Below are 17,076 nucleotides of genomic sequence, written 5' to 3'. Positions count from 1 at the left end.
GTCCTTAACTTGACAGCTGAGCAGGCAGCACATGACGTGCCCCTGTTGCTGGGAGCTTTTCCCAGAGTTTCCCTGTCTGCTTTTTAAGCCCATGGTCCTATATTTTGGTGGCAATTTTGGGAATTCTCTAAGAGAGGAAAAGGGCGGGCGTCGTTTTCTCGGGATCGTTGCGTTTTTCCGTCCCCGCTGTCCGCTGACCCATCTGCCAGAGCCCTGCCACAACTTCTGGCAGAGCAGATGTCCTGCAGGCTCCTCCAGAGTGACACGCAAGTGTTTCTGCCAGAGGACATGTGTCAGAGCGCCTGCCAGGGGCTTGTCCTTAGATGTGCTGGTGGTGACATCCCCTGCTCTGCTGAGAACGTATAAAACACCAGAGGGCTGCAAAAATCAGCCCTCAGCATGAATCACACCTCACTGTCCCACTCAGGTGTTCAGGCAGGCCTGGTTTGCTCTGCAAACCTTTCAGGAGATCCCTCCCGTGCTCTTCAGCTGCCTGGGGTCACACATGGCAGCAAAGGGAAGAATAACCTGTCCCCGCATCCATTTCTGACAGGATAAACCATCCTGGAGGTATCTTGCCACAAACCCAAGAAGCTTTTTAACAGGCAGGATAAAAAGTCAGGATGGGAGTACCTGGGGAGGATGTGATGTCTCCATCACCAGGTTTGAGCTGGTTCTGCCACAGGGCAGGAGGATGGAGGAGGAGACCTCTGGAGTGCTCCCAGAGCCACACATCTGTGCATGCAAAAGATGTGATGATGAAATGATTTTGCTGCTCCCTCAGGCTTCTCAGCCACAAATTCCCCTCATCAGATCCCACTTCTTCTATATGATTCTGGCAAGAAAATGCATACTTTGAAAAAAAAAAAATTAAAATAAAAAAAAGGAAGAAAAGAAAAGAAAAGAAAAACCCTGGGTTTGCTCTCCATAATGATACCAGATATCCTGCCAACAAAAATACAAACCCTGAAATGGATCTAGTTCTTTTCCCACATTTTTCTAAATATAAGGTCTGAGTAGCAGCTCCAACTCTCACTTGGAAGGAAAGCTGCAGCCCAGGGCTGGGGTTTAGCTCAGCAGGGGGATGATTGCCTCCGGCAGCGCCTCAGGATTGCATCCTGGATGGGGCTTTCCCGGGAAGCTGAGCTGCTCCACCAGGGCTGAAGCACGTGTGGGGCCAGCCCAGGCTTCCAGCAACACCTTTTGCTGCATCCAAGCTAGAGGGAGACTTTTGTTGGGATAACAAACGGAGCAAAACCAGCCAGGAGCTGGGATCCTTGTCTGGGTGGACTGGGGCACTGAGGGGATTTGCAGGCAGCTGAGCAACCTCTGCTGAGCTCTGTGCCAACCTGCATCCTTATCAGTTTTCTCCAAAAGATTAATAGGTGACTCTAAATCAGCAGTGAAGAGATCAATGTTACTGCCTATATTGGGCATTTCCAGTTCCCTCTGCTTGGATTACAACAATTTAAAAAAAAATAATGATTAATTAAAGATAAATGAAAAATACATTTTTTTTTCCCATTTGAGCACATAGAGTTCCCCTCCCTCAGGTCTTCCCATAGGGTTCAGGATGGAAACCACAAGAATTACAGCCCAGTCTTGCACAGGTATCAGAAGAAAATAAAGGTGCTGGTGAGTTCAGCAGCAGCTGGGGCCAGTGTAAATCAGTGCATGCTGTATGAGGCCAGGGTATATGAATTTTTGATTCTTTCAGCTCTCTCTGGATGCTTTGGAATTTTTTATGCCCTGCCTGGGATATTCCAGGGCAAGGATATCACTCAGAGAAAGCACAGCTGAACCTGGGAGCATCACAGGCAAATTAAAGGCCAGGTAGGAAATCTGCTGAAATGAGCAACCTTCTTAGTGGGTTGGGGTCACCATTAAAATCTGAATATTTGTGTCTTTTCAGCTGGACTGTCCCATGGGCTGCAAGGCTGGGTTATCTTCCACTCACCATTTAATTATCAGATCCTTTTTGGGGTCTTTTCCAGGTCTTGGACTGCATTTGTTTTACAGGACCATCCACCACCTCCCTTTGAGGTTGTTCCCATGGAGTATTTTTGGTCCTTTCACTCTCTTTTGCCTCCTTTGGCAGGAGCAGGGGATGCTGGAGATGCTGATGGAAACACAGACCATACAACCCCCAGCTTCTGGTCCTGGAGGTGCTCTGAGGAAGCCTGAAGGAGTGCTGGAAGTGACCTGGGGACACTGCTGGACCTTCCCCTGCACCAGTCCCACCTTCCCAGCAGCTTCCTCAAGCCACACTTGTCAGACAGAGCATCTGGTAAAAGATGAATAATTACCTTTTTGCCAAATGACCTTTTGGAAAAGATCACCAAAGATCACCATTTGGAAACAGTGCTTTTTTTTTTTTTTTTTTTTTTTTTAATAAGGACATTGGAAAATGCTGATTTTTATTTTATTTTTTCCCCTCAATTTTCATTTTTTTCCTCTCATTCTCTCTCTCTTTTTTTTTATTTTTTTATTTTTTTTAATTTCCATTTCCAAAGTCTGTATCCTCTGGTCCTCCCATTAAACAAAAATGTTCCTTTGAGTGGGAAGCTGCAGGGATGTGTCTGGGTGAAGCCTCCTAAGGATGTCTGGCCCTGAGCTTGGTGGGAACGGGCATTCATTCACTCAGAGCAGACTTTTTTGTGTTGTAGTCTCTGAACAGACCCTGGTATCTGCCTGTGCTGTTTCAAATGTAAGTCATTCAAAACATTCTCTGTGTTTTTTTGCTCATAAAACTGCTGAGGTACATCCTACACAGTGAACAAATTACTCAGCTTTAAGCAGATATTTATGCTAATTATCCATGGGAAACTCTTTCTGCCATTGTAGTTTTTCATCTGCTGGCATAATATTCCAAAGGTTTTATGTGGCGTTAACTATCAGCAGTAAAATCCCCCAAAAGTAACATGAGAAGGAAGAATCTGCTCTGCATACATTTATTTTCTTTAAATGTTCTTGATTTGCCATCGATGAAAGTGTTTACACTCAGCACTCCCCATCACTGCAGCAGCCTCCTCTCCCTGCCTGCTCTTGCTTCAGTTTATTTACTGAAGAATATTCATATTTTGTAAATCCCAGGTATTTATTCCCTTGATTATTTTGGCATGGTGCATTTTGAGGATGCTTGCTTTGTTTTAAGCAAATCTTTTTTCTGCCTTTGAAAAGCAGAGCACTAGTAAAAACAAAGGCAACAGCAATATTTGTTAATGTAAGTCCACGCTCCTAAAATATTTATTCTTTTTTCATATGAAGAAGATTAAATGCTTGCAAAATTCTACAGACACATGCACATATTTGACCCAGAAGGATGTCTCTTGGGATTTGTAACAGCAAATGTGTGTTGAACAAAACGTCTTGGCCCTGTACAAACTTACTTTGTGTTCTGAAAGCCAAAAACTTCATTTTAGCATGACCTTAGAAGAATAGTGATACTTTTAGTATTTCCTGGTATTTGGTGCAAGGAATGTTTTTATTTGAATGCAGATGTCATTTGGTTTACAGGAAGGATTTGGTAACATGTCCATGCCAGTACTGCACTTATCCCAAATTTCCTGCTATGGAGGAAGAACATATGTCAAAGCTCACTGTTTGTTAAATTGAAAAGATTCAGTACACCAGAAGCTTCTCTTCTAAACATTGTGACTTTGTGCAATTTACAGAATGTTCTATCTCCATTAAACAATAAACCCTTGACCTCTGGAGCTGGCTTTCAGGATCCTGCTATTTGAGAAGGTAGACATAATGGATGGCAATAATAAATGAAAAGTTCAAGAGGTTAAGAAAAACTGTTTAATTATTTCTCTAGAGCGTGGGCTGCAGAAGAATTGCATATCTGCCTTCTCTCCTGCAGGAACCCTGCAAGGAATGACTGGGGCAGTGCAGCTCAGGCAGGGGATAAAGCAGGTTGCTGGCCCTCAGCTGTGTTTATGAACAAACAGTCTCTGGATCCTCTTCCATCGCTGAACCTTTCAGCTTTCTGTGAGTTAACTCCTTGCCAGCAGCAAGCCTGTGCCAGCCCCACAAACCTCAGCATCTGTTTTGCAAGGCTCTTTTATTTGTTAGCATGTGAAAGCTATTGCTCATGTGTGCTTCCCAGCTGTGGTGTGCTTGGGCTTGGTATCTTTAAAGCAATCTTTGCTTTATTTGCTTGTTGAACCCAGACACACACAAAGCACAAAGTTCTCCCCTCCCTGCACGAGCCAGTAATGCACCCTGCCTTTCCTCTCTGCAAACCCAGGACTAACTTCATGACAAGAAAATCAGAAGCTTTTCCTCCCTTCTCCTGCACAGGGAGCTCTCCTTTTTACACTCCTGTTTGGTTTCTGCCACAGCACTTGCTGCATTCAATTATCCCATTCTGTATCATGGGACCAAGAGCCCCGAGCTAAAATCATCATGCTCTGGTTATGCAAGTCACTGTACAAACAGCCAGAGAAAGGCTGCTCCAAAAACATCCACGGCAGGGCAAGGGGTGAGGGAGACACAGGGATCAGAAGTCATCACATCCAAGCTCCAGCACATCCAGGGCAGAGGCTAACATAGGATCCTGCTCAAGGTCTGGCCTGTGGCCACCTGCTGATGAACATTTCCTTCTCTTGGACATGCAGAATCATGGAATGGTTTGGTTTGGAAGGGACCTTGAAGATCACCTAATTCTAACCCAACAACTTCCACTTGTCCCAGGTTGCTCCAAGCCTCATCCAACGTGGCCTTGGACACTTCCAGGGATGGAGCAGCCACAGCTGCTCTGGGCACCCTGTGCCAGAGCCTCCCCACCCTCACAGCCAAGAAGTTTTTCTATGCCTTTTTTTGTGGCATCTCCTGGGAGGTCTTCCATGTACCATGGAGTCTTCCATGTCACATGGAGTGTGGCAGGACACAGGTGTGGGCTGGATGCAGTGGTGGGGTCACCCAAGGAGGAGCTGGAGTGTCACTGGGACACAGCCCTGCACTGCAATGGGATCACAGCTTGCCGTGCAAGACCTGGTACTGGCATGGTATAGTGGCAGGCTTGCTTTAACTCTTTGGACTCAATGACCTTAAAGGTCCTTTTCCAAGCCAAATGAATCTGTGATCCATGTTTGGCTCCCTTTTTTATGTGTCTTGCTTCCTATGAGGGTGCTTTGGGAAAGGAAATTCATCATTTAATGCTGAGGCCAGGAGATGGAGCAGACTTTCCTTTGGGGTAAAGCAGATTGTTCAAGTGACCTCCAAGACTCTAGATCAATGTGTCAGCTAGAATGTTGGCCAAAGGCTTTTTATTACTATTTTACGACAAATTTTGAAAGGGTTTTAATAGCTTTTCACACTCTCTTTCTCCATCTAATTGCCTTGATCTGCAGCTTACACCATCAGTTGTTTTCCCAAGATGGGCCTGATGTAAGAAGAATGCTTTGATTTATTCTTTCTAAATAACCCATTTAAATCAGCTTTCCCTCTCTGCCTACTGTGTGGGATATGAAAGCATCCCAAACACAATCCCTCAGGTGTCCCCACAGCTCCGTCAGGAGGGTGGGAAACGCGACGTCACTTTGTGACCCTGGTGTGACCCTCCCTGTTTAAATAAACAGCCCAGGGTTCGTGTAATGTCACACTCCACCGTGAGCCCTGGGACAATACCAGAGCAGGAACCACTCACATGGCTCCTCGGGGATGGATCAACAACAGAAGGAGCATTGGGCACTGCTGGCTCCTGCTGCAGGTTGGATGGGACGATGAGCAAAAGAGTTTCCCATGGCCACCACCTGTAAAGCACCAGATAAAAATGCTTTGGGTGGAAGATTCTTCAGGCCCAAAGTAAGCTCTAAGCAAAAGTACAGATGAACATCATTTCCAAGCACAGATTTGAGGTCTAATGCTTACTGTTGCTAAGGCGATGGAGGGGGTCATCCCCAAAAAAAGCTCTCTCCTTTTGCACCCCTGAGGTGGTGATGCAATCTCCTGCCCAGGTTTGGTTTCTTTCCACAAGAGAGATTATTTAGGTCCATCAGCCATAGGAACAGAATTCAACAAAGGCCTGCAGGTGATGAGAAAAAAAAAAAAAAAAGGTCCAGAGAGTGGAACACAATCTGTTTATGGGACATGGGAGCTCATCCTGGCAGAATCTCCAAAGCAGAGGGATTTCTTCTTTCTGTCCCAGTGCTGCAGTACGTGACATTTTCCTCACACTGGCTACTTCTACAATGAGAAAACCGTGGGATTTTGAGGTCAGTCTTCCTTGGTAAATTCCCCATCAGCTAATGACTAAAATAACGATTCCCCACCCTGTCCCCTCCCTTCCCCTCATGGGTGTGGTGGGAGAACAGTCTCATTTCCACTCAAGAAGGTGTGAGGAGGAGCTTTGGCTCCTGGTAAAAGCTGTCCCCACTTGACCTGGCTGCCAGTGGTATCTGTCCCTTTGGCCCAGAGGTTCAAGGAGACCAAATGGGATCATGACCAGGTCCCTCCCTTGGAAGCTGCTGGCCACACAACCTGGCAAGCCCCGGGCTGGGAAGGCTTCACTGCATCCTTCTCTGGGCACACTGAGTGGCTCCTGGCTCCGGGCCACCGGGACAGCTCCACATCCAGCGGAATCCCGGCAGCTCCCGTCCAACCACAGCACACAGCAGGCTTTGGGCCATGTTCAAACCACTCACTGCAGCCCCAGTGAGAGATTCAGGCACTTGGACTTGCAAATGACCCAGGGTTTTTTCCACCTTTCCCATATCGTTATTGCTCTTCTCTGGAGTGCTTTCTAGTGCTTCCAGTTTTCTGGAGCCAAACGTGACCATCTCATGTGAGGTTCTCCTTCTACCTGAACACAACATCTCAGCCAAAAAAAGATTGTTAGCTCCTCATGGCAATGTCACCAACTGCAGGCTGTCTCTAGAGTTCCTCAGGGAAATTTCCTCTCACCACAGGCTGACAGGTACAAGCAAAACAAACACAGGAGCCAGAGTAAGCCCTGAAGTCACCAGTCCATCCTGAAAGAAAATGGAAAATGTGCAGCCTCCTCTCAGGAGATTTTGGATTCACCTTCTTTTGGGGGAGGATACCCTGCAGCACACAAGACACATGGCTGAAGTGGGATATGAAAAAACTCTAGGGTGTTTTTTTTGCTTCCCATAACTTGCCAGCAATGATGTCTCACTTCTTCAAAGCCACCCTTCAGCCCAGCCAGGACAGATACCCACCATCATCTTGGGTTTCTCTTTTAGAGCCGCTCAAGTACCACTGAGGGTCCCCAGTTCCTAAGAAATAGGTGACACCATATCTTGGCAATTTGGTGACGGACAAAACTAACCATGATGGTAAATTTTCTGCTCCTGGTCCTTCATCCAGAGGAGACTGGCATTGCTGGAGTCCCCCCCCTCCCCTGGAAATGTCCTTTAACATCTTTGCACTGCAGCATCAGGAGGGAGTTCCTCAGCTCTGCCAGAGGAGCAAGGGGAACCTCATACAAACCCCTTAGGGACACCCTGGCCAGGGGAAAGCCAATGAAAATAATGACTCACTTGACCCCTCACAAGACAGCCAGCACCCAAAAGTTTTCCACACAGTGTTAAAAACACCATGCACTGGCCTCAAATCCTGCCGGCCACGCCAGACTCCCACCTGTTTATGTGGAAAACTTTATGTACCCAAAGCATGAAGTTTTTCAGCATAATGTGTTGGGTGGATCAAGGTTTCCATGTGCTCCAGTGCTGTCAAAAAGCAGTGTCTCAGCCAACACGGGACGGTGCAAGGAGGGCACAGAAAGTTTGAGTCTTCAGGAACTCATTTGCAGCAGCTCCCTCCTTCCTCAGGCACTCAGAGACCTCTCACCTCCTGCCCTTTAATGCACAGAGTGCAGACTGAAAGCATCTCTAGAACATGAAAGAAAAGCCCCACTCCTGCACTGCTTTACAGCTGTGCCCTGGGGGAGGGCCTGGACAGAGGTAAAACAACTGAAATTGGCAGGATGGTGGGTACAAAACGTGACAAAATACAGGATGGGCTTAGGTAAAACAGTGCAAGAGGCAGGGTCTTAAAGCAGAAGAGCAGATTATAAGAAAGCCTTGTTTGGAAAGAAGCTGTGTGGACTCACATGGTGACTCCTGGGGTGCCCTGTGCAGGGCTGAGAGTTGGACTCGATGGTCCTTGTGGGTCACTACCAAATCAGAATATTCTGTGACTCTGTGACTCTGCACAAAATGTTTGTGGCAAAAGGTGAAGTGCAAACATCCTCTCTCAGGAAAATTACCTTTGTGCAGGAGCAGTGTCAGGACTAGTGCTGGCTGGCCTTAATCTAGGATGAGGGATTTGACTAAAGATCTGGGGAAGGTACCTGGACAAAGGCAACAGCCCTCCCAGATGCTCTGGAACCCACGAATGAGACATGCTGAAACTTCCCAGGCAGGTTTGGGGCAAAGGCGTTGCATGTCCTGATCCCAAAGTTCAGTCTTCTGTGCTGCTATTTGAACACTTTCTCCATGTTCCACCTCCTGAAAGGGTGGAGAACAGAGAATTATTCCTTCAGCCACAGAAATGCAACGCTGATCATGCTGGGATGGACTTGGCAGGTTTGGAACTCAGGGTCAGAACTGAAGTCAGATCATTTTGCTCAGGGATTTTTTAGTCATATCTAGAAAACCTCTAGGTTTTCACTCTCCAAATTCCTGACTGGTATTAAGCCCCCTTATGAACTTCCACTTCCCATGCTGAACAAGGTCTGATCCTTCTGCACTTCCCTGTAGGACCATCCAGCCAATCATGGTGGCAACTCAGTCCAGTTTATTGGCATTTTTCCTGTGCTGGGGACACAAACCTGGACACTGCATCCCAGACAAGATCTAATGGTCCCTGGGAAATGGGAATAGTCACAGCCTCTCATCTGTTTGCTGTGCTCTGCTGTACATTCCTCACATGTCAAAATTTGCTATGGATGTCTCAGCAAGCAGTTAGAAAAGCTCCTGGTTGGAATAATTTCCAATTGCAGAATGCAGTTGCATTTCCCAAACCCAAAGCAAGAAAACATCAAATAGTGATAATCAAAAGTGGCGTTGTTTGACTGAAAAATACACAACCCAATTATTACAAATCCTGGCGATGATTTCTGTTGCTTCTTCCCTGGAGAAGCCACGCTGCCAAGGGCTGGGTGTCCTGGGGACAGTCACACTGAGGCAATGCCATTCTCCCTTGCTGAGTTCTGCTCTTGGACACTGATGAGTTGAACTCGGAGCTGATCGAGGTCCCGGGACTGCAGCGGTGAGTGACAGCTTTGTTAAGCTGTGATGGATGACTTTGCTACCAAATTCTGATTAATGTTTCCTCCCAAAGCCTCCTTGCCCTCGCAATATGCTGTCCATTAGCCCCTGCCAATATCTGCCTGGAATAACCTCCTGGCTGTGATGGGCGTTGTGTGATTATGGTTATCTAAACGTGTGAATAATTGGGAGGTTATGCCATATTACATGCTTCATCAAGTCCTCTATTCCAGTTTCAGGGAAACATTTGAAGTTCAACACTATGTCTCAATTATGCCTGAATTTCTGGCAAGGGGGAAAAAAAGGCCCATTAACGAAGCTGTCAAAAACACATTCTGCTTTAAATTTCCTGGGACAATTGGACAATGAAACTTGCTCACTCAGTAAAGAGCTGCTTTCTCCTCACAGCATTAACAGGCTCTTGGATTTATTGGATTTCTTTCTTGCTCGAGCTCTGAAATGAGATTTTGATAAAAAGGAGTTGCACAGTAAATGAGTAAGCTCTGTAAACAATAAATTCTGTGATGAAACATTTATCTCCAGACAGCCTATATGGAAAGCAATGCTGTTCTGGTGGGGTATGGAATGAGTTTGCACTGTGGTGATATTTGTAAATTATAAAAGAAATAAAATAGGTCTGTTGCTGCTGTGCTGGGCCAATATTGTTACTGAAAGAAAGACTTTATTCTCATATGTGCTCTGGAGGGCTTGGGTCTGGCCTGGGACTCTGCCCCAGGCAGCTTTACACTTCAGGGCTTTTAAGGGGAACAAACCTATCAATATTCTGACAAATCCCTTTGAAATTTCAGGAGCAAAGAGCAAAGTGCTATTGTAGAGTTACAGATGTCAGCGTTGGACACTGGCACAGGCTCTCCAAAGCAGAGCTGGGCTTCTAACTAGGGAGCCAGACTCCAGCTGTTTTTTCTCCCTGTGCGCAAGTTCTGCCAGGACAAGGGAGACTGGTACAGGCTGAGTTCAGTGTGAGCAGACACAGATCAAGAGCTGGCTGGAGAAGTCCAAGAGGTGCTCAAGGAGAAGGAGGAGAACAGCAATATCCATCACCTCCTCAGCTTGTCCTGCCACTATTCCCAGTGTCAGACTGGTTTGGGAGTGGGAAGTCACCATTCAACTTGTTGCAGTAGAGGTAAGCAAAATTATCAGAAAAAAGTGGTTTTTTTCTCAAAGACAGTATGAAGAATTTTTCCTCTGCACATTTTCTCCATGGAGTGGAGGTCATCTGCATCTTAGCTTCCTGCTCAGTTGTGATTGTGTGGAGAGGAAGGATTTGTGCTCCAACACCAAGCAGGGACCAGCCTATGGCCATTCAGGGGCTATCCAAGGTAACACAGGGCAGGCAGTGGTGCCAGAGCAGGGGTGGGAATTATGCTTTTTGCTCTGTATGTGCTGAGTAGGGGACACTGTGGCAGCTCCTTAGTTCATGGCTCTGGAGGGATGGCTGTGCAATGAGGTCACCTGTGGGATGATGACAGAGCCAGTCCCACGTCTCAGCTTGCCCCATGTGTCAGCCATGCTACCTGGATTGGCGTGACCAGGGACATCTCCTCACAGCTGTGGCTTCCTTGTGGTGGGAAAGCAACAGGCAGGCTCAGTGACAAAGCTACACAACCATGAAATCACCTTTAATAGGGACAGTAGCCATGTAGATTGTACCTCTTCTCCACCCTTTCCCTCTCTTTGGGTCCTTCCCTTTCTCTCTTGGGGTGCTCCCTGCTGCAGATCCCAGAGGGAACATCCCCTCTCCAGCAAGAGGCTGGCCATGCTGAGCTCACTGTGCCTCTTCCCATGCAGCAAAAGTGGGAAAGACAAGGCAGTGAAAGGCTGCAGGAAAATCTCAGCAAGGTGATTGCATGGAGACAGACCAAACGTGTTTATATTTCCCAAAATATTGCAAAATACATCCAGCCTTGGCCTACAGTGAAAGCACGAGCAGTAGAGGAATCTAAAGCGTGCAGATGCATTGCATACCAGCATGGAAAAGTGACAGCAAGACAGGGCCAAAGCAGGCCAACCACACTCCCTTGGGAGTCTAGGAAATAAGTGAATCAAACAGGGCTTGGGGCCAAAACAGGCCAAAAAAAAAAAAAAAAAAAAAAAAAAAGGATCCCTTTAGGAGTCCAGGAAATAAAATGAATCAAAGTGTGTTTGGGGCTGTTACAGTCCAACCACAATCCCTCTGGAGTCCAGAAAATGAGTTTACGTATCGTCCAGGCCAAGGCAGGCAATTAAGCTTCCCCCCACAGGGACAAGTCAGTTGTGAACAGCAGAAAGTGGGGCCATTCTGCCCTGCCATGGTCAGGACCCCAGAGCACAGGTCAGCAGCCTCCTGCTCCCCAGTTTCCCTTGGGAAGCCCCTGAGGCTCAGGATGCACATCTGGTGCTCTGGGATAGAGTCACCTCCTGGCCAGGACCACCCCTCCTTAAATTCTCTTTGGCTTTCATAGTCCCTTTAATCACAGAATCCCAGATTCACTGAGATTGGAAAAGACCTCCAGGATCAGCGAGTTTCAGCCTGTGCCTGATTCCTACCTCATCAGCAGCCCGGAGCACTGAGTGCCACATCCAGGCATCCCTTGGACACCTCCAGGGATGGAGACTCCATCACCTCCCTGGGCAGCTCCTTCCAATGCTTAACAACACTTTCCAGGAAAAAATTCTCCCTGATGTCCAACCTGAGCCTCCCCTGGCACAACTTGAGGCCGTTCCCTCTCCTCCTGTCCCTGTTCCCTGGAGCAGAGCCCGACCCCCCCGGCTGTCCCCTCCTGTCAGGGGTTGTTCAGAGCTACAAGGTCCCCCCTTTTCTCCAGGCTCAGCCCCTTCTCAGCTCCCTCAGCCTCTCCTGGTTGTCCAGACCCTTCCCAGCTCTGTTCCCTTCTCTGGACACGCTCCAGCCCCTCAATGTCCTTCCCAAATTGAGGAGCCCAGAATTGGACATGTGGTGGCCTCACCAGTGCCCAGCACAGGGGACAGTCACTGCCCTGGTCCTGTGGCCACGCTATTGCTGGCACAGGCTAGGTGCTATTTGCCTTCTTGCCCACCTGGGCACACACTGGGCTCACATTCAGCTGCTCCTCTGCAATCTCCCTGGATTTCCCAGGAGGCCCACTGAGAGTTTTCCTGGCCTCCTCTCTCTGCCCATGGAGGTCATGCCTGTGGCACAGCTGAACGACCTCATGGACAAATCCTTCCTCTCCACAAAATCACAACTGAGCAGGAAGCTAAGATGCAGATGGCCTCCACTCTATGGAGAAAATGTGCAGAGGAAAAAATTCTTCATACCGTCTTTGAGAAAAAAAAAACCGCTTTTTTCTGATAATTTTGCTTACCTCTACTGCAACAAGTTGAATGGTGACTTCCCACTCCCAAACCAGTCTGACACTGGGACTAGTGGCAGGACAAGCTGAGGAGGTGATGGATATTGCTATTCTCCTCCTTCTCCTTGAGCACCTCTTGAACTTCTCCAGCCAGCTCTTGATCTGTGTCTGCTCACACTGAACTCAGCCTGTACCAGTGTTTGAAGCAGCACTGGCCATGCTTGCAGCAGCCTTGCCCAAATTCATGGTGGTGTTGGCCGTGCTTGTGGCAAAGATGATTCGTGAACTTCAAAAAGGATCAGGAATAAATTTCTTCCACCTGCTCTAGACAGGTGGGTCTGGGCCCACAGATGCAAGTCTGCATTTGGGCATCTCCACATGAAGATTTTTTAATTTTTTTTTTTTCCTGGCAAATGATCACAAACAATGAGGGGGCCTCAACACCTTCTCCCCGAGGCTGTCACTGCTGTCACAGAGAGACCAGCACTGGTGGCTGCTCCATGTTATCCCTGAAGGAAATGGTGGGTAAATAAATGGGGAATAAATCAGAAGAGGTACTGACAGTCTGCAGTCAGGCCCGGGGATTTACTGCTGCAGAAGGTTTATTAATAGAGCTGTGGATGTTGCAGGCCTGTCTGTGATGGGCTGTGGGATAATTTAATGACCAGCAAAGACAGAAAGCTGAGAGAAGGATAACTGTAGTGTCCACATTAGCAGTGCTCCCTCTCTGTGCTGGCTTAGCTCCCTCAGAAGGGGCAGCCAGAGATGAAAATAAATTACAGTGCCAGAGATGAAATAAATCAGGTGTCCCTGTCCTGTGCCACTCCATTAAGGCAAATTGCTCTTTAGTTACTCACCAGCACCCACCTGAGGGCTGCAGACAGTGAATTGTCCCCTCAGGCTGAAGAACAGAGGGGGACCATGGAGATCCATGAGGACAAGCACCACAGCATGGCCTCCAGAGGCACAGATAGCACCAGCACAGAGCTGCTTCTCTGGAAGGTGGAGTGTAGAGGGACAAACACCACCAGCCAATATCTAAAATGGGATTTTTAAGTAAGTTACCCAGTCTTAACCACCTCTGAAGGACATTAACAGCTCAGGCAGTGCCATGAGGAGTCTACCATGAGATATGTGTTGCCATCACTCATGGCACTTTTGGTGACCTCGAGAGAAAACAGAATTCTTGGCTTCCTGACACCCTTCACCTTCTTAAAACAAACTGAAAACTCAAAGTTGGCACTACTCAGGTTTCTTCCAGCCTTTTAGATTTGGGTCAAATTGCTATTAAGCAGGGGAATTTCTGTTGTAGGAGGCAGAGATTGAGGCAGCAGCAGAAGTGTCCACACTGTCTACAACCCAATTCATTGGTGTGTCTTCTCCTGATGGACACACTGAAAAAAGTGCAAAAGTCATCTCCTTCCTTGCCTCTGTGATGCTGCAGTAAGTGAACTGACCTGGAGCAATACAGCCTGTTAAAACACATTTCTGGAATTAAACTGAATTTCCAGGATTAAAAATGCAAACCCAGTGACTGCAGCAAAATCACTGCAAATTCCTTCTTATTTGGTTTAGTGGTGGACACTCCCCAAAGTCTTCCTGGGGAAAGTCAAAAACCATGTGTGTCTTGTAATTAGATCTAAATGATTATGAAATTTTGGGAAATTGGTGTTTATGACACCTGCTGAGGTGAACTTCCTCCTCCTGCTGAGAGATGACAACGCAGGAAAAAGACCAAACCTAACTTGTCTGACCTCCCTCTGACCTACGACAAAATCACTCAAGACAATTTGACTTGAAAAAGTGATGGGCTCCCGGTTGTTTGTTGAACTGAAAAAAAATCCTTTCACTTCCAAGTACTAATTTTCATTATTTTGCATCTTCCTTCGGGGGAAAATCCAGAGTTATTTTGAAACCACAGGTGATATGACCCATTAAAGCTGGGGTTTAAGCATTGGTTTTATGCAGCAGATGGATAAACCATCAGTCACTCGCCTGTAGGTGGAAAAATCTTTGCTTAAGCCATTAACACTCCCCAGTGTAATACTACCTGTGTTCAGCAAAGGGAAATCTGTTTTCTTACTGTGATTTGATATTGGGAAATAACAGGAGGAGATAAGCTTTATAACAGCACTGGAAACGTGTCTGTGGTAAGAAATGAGCCACGCAGCAAAAACACCTTTGGCATGAGCCTGGCTCTTCCACAAAGGGGAAGACAGCCCTGGCACAGGCTACAGACAGAAGGGACAAGAGAAGAAGAGCATTCTGCCCCATCCTGTGGGCTCCCAACATCCCTCCTGCCTGCTGAGGAATGCCCCAGTCAATGCAGAGGCAGCGATAAAGGAATTTGGGCTGCAGCTCTCGCAGAGCACCCGCAGGTGCTCTCCCGTGTCACTGCGGAGAGCTCTGCTCCTCTGCACAACTGCTGTCCTCAGCTGCTCCCGCTCATTTCCACACACGCCAAGGGTCCAGATCCAAGAGGGGGATGGCTCCCAAGGCAAGGAAGCACAGATGTTGGGAAATCCAGGAAGGAGGCTCATCTAGAGTATTTAAATATGTAGCTGCGTGAGTGCATGGCTTCTCCGTGGAAACTTGTGCCTCTGACAGGCCCCATCCAACAGCCACTGGAGGCGGTGGAAAGGTGTCCCTGGAGTCAGGTGAGGTTAAGCTGCACTTGCAGAATCTGGCGTTTATGCTCCTTTGAAATGCAGGTACTTAAAAAGCCATTGCCCATCCACCCATCCATCACAGGGCACTTGATTTCCACATTTCCCCCGAGTTACTAGTTTGCCATGATCCAAACACGTGCCTGTTTCAATGCTACTGGCTGATCTCTCTGTTCCTTGCTGGAGGGGATCTCTGTTGAGCAACTAAGAGAAGGTTGAAGGCTGTGTGTTTATGTTCAGTTTATTGTACCTTGTGGCAAGCACATTTCTCTCCCTCTCAGGATTTTTCATAGAGGTGCACAGAGAGAAATGAAAGAGAAAACAATTTCTATTTCTGCTCTTGTATTTCCTGTGTGGAATGTGTTTGGAGAATTGTTTACCTGGAGTGAGGGCTTGGTTGGATTCTGGTGAGGATTGTTTGAACCTGATGGCCAATCCAACCCACCTGGGGCTGGACAAGAGAGAGAGGATCACGAGATGGGTGAGGAGTTATAGTCAGATAAAGTAGTATGTAGCTTTAGTATCCTCCTTTTATATAGTACATTAATGTATTTTAGCATAGTTATAATAAAGAAATCATTCAGCCTTCTGAATTGAGTCAGACATCATCATTTCTTCCCATTGAGTTCACCTGCATTTACAATATACCTTATTTTCCTTGTTGTTCTCTCTGTGATGGTTCCCGAAGTCTCACATGTGGATACAAACAGCATCATCATTAATGATGATGATGATGAATTTGGCCAAGGTTTCAATGCTTCCCACTGTGTGAAATCCAGTGCAGCCCTGTCCTGGGTATTTTATGTGCCAAGTGGCCATTGGGTATTTTCGGTCTTATTCCCAAGAAATGTAGGGTTCCTTTTTTCCTCTTCCATGCCATGGGGAGGGAAGGACACATAGCAACACGTTTATTGTCCCTTGCCTCTTGACACATCTGTAGCAAAGACTGCAGAGGCCTGGAATAACTTCCCAGAGCACCAGGAAGGGATTTAAAACATAATCCCATCCAGAGATTTAAGAAGCTCCTTTTTCAAACTGAAGAGTAGCCTTTTGCAGGTTCCCACCAAAACTGGTTACTCCAACCCATCCCTGAGCATGGTGAGTGCCTGGATCCCACAGGACTTCCAGGTCTTCACAGCTTAAGGAATAATCCAGCTCAGAGATGCCAAAGTTCTGTGTGATTAAACTCTCTCACTAAGCACTGGGGAAGATGGATTTGCACTAATGGGTATTTCCTAAATGAGAGGGTACTCTTACATTCCTTTTCTTTTCTTTTTTCTCTTTTGCTCTTTTTCAACCAACACATTTGGCTTTTTCAAGGCCAAATCCACAAGAGACATAAGTCAGATGTGGAGAGCCCAGACCAGTTTGTCGTAGTTGAAGATCCTTCAGAGAGCTTTAGGATCTCTGCATCTCATTTATGCAGGCCCTCAAAGTTCCTGACCCAAGAATATTTTCCCAGCCCATTTTTGGGGAAGCCAGGTGAATCCTGCCTTTGTTTTTTGCAAGCAATCTGTCTCCACCACCCTTTTCTCTGATGCCACAAGTTGTTTATAAGGTGGGTCTAGAGAACACCCTGACTCTCATCTCTGTGTGATTTACATGCTGTGCCTTTTGGTGGCTTTTCCTGAAACAGTCTACAAGTGCAAAGTCTTTTCTCTATTTCCACACTTTCCTCTTTTCTTCCTCTGCTCCTGTTTTCAATCACGGACTGCCCAGGCAGCGTAGTGGTCAGGCTTAAAGACTTGCTAGATCTGGATTCAAGATTTATGAGAACTAGATGTAACCAGGCCTCTCCCAGAGGTTTGGGAAGAACAGCTGGAGTCTGGCACTTTCCAT

This window comes from Lonchura striata, chromosome 6 (genome assembly GCF_046129695.1).
Source record: "Lonchura striata isolate bLonStr1 chromosome 6, bLonStr1.mat, whole genome shotgun sequence".
Lineage (NCBI taxonomy): Eukaryota > Metazoa > Chordata > Aves > Passeriformes > Estrildidae > Lonchura > Lonchura striata.
This window is presented reverse-complemented; position numbering follows the sequence as displayed.